The 4,021-nt window shown below is 36.5% G+C and overlaps 1 long non-coding RNA gene across 5 annotated transcripts; it reads right to left on the reverse strand.

Annotated features, from left to right (window-relative positions):
* Positions 1-231: 231 nt before the first annotated feature.
* Positions 232-3,778, reverse strand: LOC110929325. 5 transcript variants are annotated; one of them, XR_002587001.2, is made up of 5 exons: positions 3,387-3,778; positions 2,541-2,593; positions 1,902-2,045; positions 1,774-1,828; positions 232-522 (listed from the first exon to the last, which is right to left on the reverse strand). It is a non-coding gene; the product is annotated as an uncharacterized LOC110929325 (long non-coding RNA). The 5 variants fall into 5 exon arrangements; XR_002586999.2 differs by having other exon boundaries at positions 1,774-2,045; XR_002587000.2 differs by having other exon boundaries at positions 1,774-2,045; positions 2,541-2,609.
* Positions 3,779-4,021: the final 243 nt, after the last annotated feature.

Genomic DNA, 4,021 nt, shown 5'->3' on the forward strand with positions numbered 1-4,021 from the left:
AAAAAAAACAAAATTTAAACGTTACTACAAAATTCCTACAAAACAAAAAAAAAAGTTTTTGAAGGTTGCCACAAATTTCCTACGACTCAGAAAAAAAATTTACAGCTGTTTGCTACAGATTTGTCACAAACTGTAATAAATTAAGGAAATTAAATAAACCCATTTTTTATGAAAAAAATGCAGCAAAATTACTATTATATTCCAAAAATATTGCAGCAAAATTCTAAAACATTCCAAAAATATTAAAGCAACATTCCAAACATTCTAAACATTTTAAAACATTCCAAAACGCACAAAAAATCCTAATTAAAAGCGTTCGAAACTAATCCGTTCTTTAACATTCCAATACTTAAAAAGACAAAAGTTTTTACTTATTTCCAATGTTTTTCGGCTTTTCTTCCATAGTTTTTTTTGCCATGCCGCTTGATCAGCCCGCTCTTTTTCGCGCTCTTGTTGAAATTGTTCGAAACGGGATTCTTTTTCCGAGCTGGCATGTTAACGCCAAGCTTTATGGGGGGCCACCTGTAGAATTGTAATTTATCAAATATGTGAAAAAAAATTATGGGTGAGTCAGGTAACGGGTCAAAATAGAGTTGGATTAAAACGTGTCACTTTTAGTTACGGTTGAAAACGATCAGACTAGGTTTGACTGGGTTAACCATCAAACACCTTTTGGTCATTTTTTACAGATAAATAATGTGGTAAATATTACTACCATAAGATCATAAACAATCTAGGAATTTGCATGCATAAAAGGCAGACATTGAAACTATTTCTTATAGATGAGCTTTTTTATTTTACTCATTTGAAATATAACACAAACAAATCGAGCAATACATACAGGACCACAAGAAAGGTGGCAGGATTCGAACTGTAATCCATAATTCTTTCCTGTTCAAGAAACTCACAAACTTAGGGGTGCAAACGAGCCATACATACGGGACCAGGCTCGAGCTCGAGCTCGGCTCGTTGGTATTTTCTCAAGCTCGAGCTCGGCTCGTTTATTATCAATTAATTAATATATTAAACAAAAATAATACAAATAATAGAGTTTTTAGGCTCGTTGGTATTTTCTCAAGCTCGAGCTCGGCTCGTTTATTATCAATTAATTAATATATTAAACAAAAATAATACAAATAATAGAGTTTTTAGGCTCGTGAGCTCGATAAGTGAAGCTCGGGCTCGTACCCGTTTACTAAATAAGCTTATTTTTAGGTTCAAGGTCGGCTTGTAAACAAGTTTAAATAAGCTTGACTCGACTCGACACGGCTCATTTACACTAAGGCTTGACGAGCCTAACGAGCTTCACATGCGAGGCTCGAGCTCGGGCTCGATAAACAAACGAGCTTTATTTTAGGCTCAAGCTCGGCTCGGGCTCGATAAGGCTCGGCTCGTTTCGAGCTTTCTCACAAGCCGATCTTGAGTAGCTCGTTTGCACCCCTACTCACAGTCCCTATTTAGCTTACTGGCATTATTTACTAAAATGTTTGGCTGTTTTATTGAGGTGTAGCAACCAAAATGCCAAAGTTACTTTAAAAACTTAAAAAAGGTATTAAGCTTTGATTTTTAGAAATTATTTTGACCCATTTAGTAAATCAATAATGCCGAACAAAAAATGTAGAATATTCTTAAAATCAGAAACCTGCGCTACAGTAAAAATGAATTGGAGCAATATATAAACGAAATTAACATTTCTATCGGTTACAATCCTATTAAAATCCCTATAAAAATAACATCTACCAAACTAAAGTTAAAACTTATAATTGCACTAACCCATAACTGACTTGAACTGCTCCAGTCTCTTAAGAAAGTCCGCAAATCACCAGAACTTCCAATCAGATGTTCCATTAAATAACAATGCACGAATTATTCTTACAAATCAATAAATATGAAAGTCCTACCTGCAAAATAATAGGTAATGCGGATCAGCTGGCGGTAACATGTTCTTGACGAAAACAAATATAGCCTTCTCCACGCTAAGTTTGATCCTTTTACGAACCACATAAACAAACTGACCGTCAGTCAAGTCAGCTGGTACTAGATATCTGCAACACAATATAACATACACCAAGGTTTAGAAGACCGGAAACGAGTTTCGAGGCGTTTTCCCTTCGCCTTACGAGGCGTAAGGCCGAGGCGGTGTTAATAAATAAATTAAAAAATTATATATATTATAAAAATAATAATACTAACTAATTTCATCATTAGATTCATCAAAAACACACTTAAAAAAGACATGAAATGCTTGAAATTGACATAAAAAGTCAAAAACATAAAAAACAGCTATCAAAATCCCCTGAGGCACACCTGAGGAGCATATACATTAAAAACACCATGAGGCGCGCCTCAGACTCGTTTTTTGGCCGTTTCGCCTCGAGGCACGCCTTGAGGCGCACGCCTCAAATGTTTTTTTAAAACCGTGACATACACATCTTGTGTTGGTTGATAAAGCATCATAGACAATACACATAATCACTTTGAAAACGCATATCTAAACTATCAACATAGTTGATACATAAGACAGAGGAAGGGAAAGTTACTTGTTTTTGTCGATGTCAGCAAGATCGCTTCTTTCAGCTCTCTCTACAATCACCTCTCTCTACAATCACCTGAAAACTTACTTTTCTCAGTTTAAAGATGGATACAACAACATAAATATACCAAGTTTGCGTTACATGTCTTACAGGTACTCGATCAGGATACGTGTTCCTGATACGGGTGGATTAGGCCCGCCTCTTTTCTGTTTAAGTGTAATTTCATTAATCATGCTACTTATTTTTTAAATCACAAAATTAAAAGCGAAAAGGAAACAGGACGATACTCGGTGGGTGTTGAAGCTTAAAGACCATGTTTGCACTCTGATTGCTACTTTCGGCAAATTTCAAACATTTCGGAAACATTGCATCAAGAGAACTTTATAAATAAAGAAGATAGATTAATGGAAAAATATAAGCTGACCAAAAGAAGAAGGCAAAGAAAAGAAATGCAAATTAGAATTCTCACCTAAGATAGCGATGGATGGGTATGTTATGATCCAACTATTTGAGGTTTATTTAAGAGGGGCCAGGAAGGAAGGAGAAGATGCAAGTTTTGGGATTTCCAAGTGTACAAGGAAACTACCTGTATTTTTATTACTTAATTATAATAATATATGTTCCAACTGTACAAGATATCTCAAATTATAAACCTCTAAACCGTGGATTTGTTCCAAATTTCATGGAGCGTTTTATAACGTATCCGTGATGCTTCTACATGGAAACCCCCAAATTTAAGAAAACCCAAACATCTCGAATTCAAATACACCAAAACCCACATAAAAACCTAAAAATATCTATAATAAAGGTACAAAGTCAAGCAAACTCAATAAAAGGTATAAGAAAACACACCCAATTCGAAGGAGAAGGTACCAGCGACGCTGCCGAGTTTTGCCGTTCTTGTCAATAGTAGCAACAACCAACCAAAAGTAGCCACCCAATATGACCCGCTGTTTATTTCCGTCTGACACGATATATCAACCCACTTTCCCCAAGACAAACCTGTTCCTCATCCATTTCTCTTTTGCCTGACCTTCGAGGGTTTCTACATCTTCCGCTCTGTAGATGGAGACCGAAAAGGTAGCCGACGGTGACCGAGTTGGAAAAGGGTTTAGCATCTCCTTGGCATCGTTTCCACATGGTAGTGAAACCTGAAGATGGTTCGAGCTGATATGAAGATTGTGGTGGTAGGCGCTAGGGTTTTCAACCGAAGGAGAAAGCTCTGTGTATTTGGGAGGGTAAAGGAAATTTAGGCGGAAAGATATAAAAATACGAGCGGGAATTTAGAATTTTCGAGTGGAAAATTAAGTTAGGGAGATTATATTTGTTAGGGGGTAGGGATGGCAATGGGTCATGTTTGGGTCAGGTATTGGTAATCTTATATCTATATCCAGTTGTAAAATCGTGTCTTATATCCGACCCAACCCACGAAACACTGCCCCAACCCACGAAAACGGTGCTTCAATTCGGGTGTTTAAACTTCCAAT

This window comes from Helianthus annuus, chromosome 3 (genome assembly GCF_002127325.2).
Source record: "Helianthus annuus cultivar XRQ/B chromosome 3, HanXRQr2.0-SUNRISE, whole genome shotgun sequence".
NCBI lineage: Eukaryota > Viridiplantae > Streptophyta > Magnoliopsida > Asterales > Asteraceae > Helianthus > Helianthus annuus.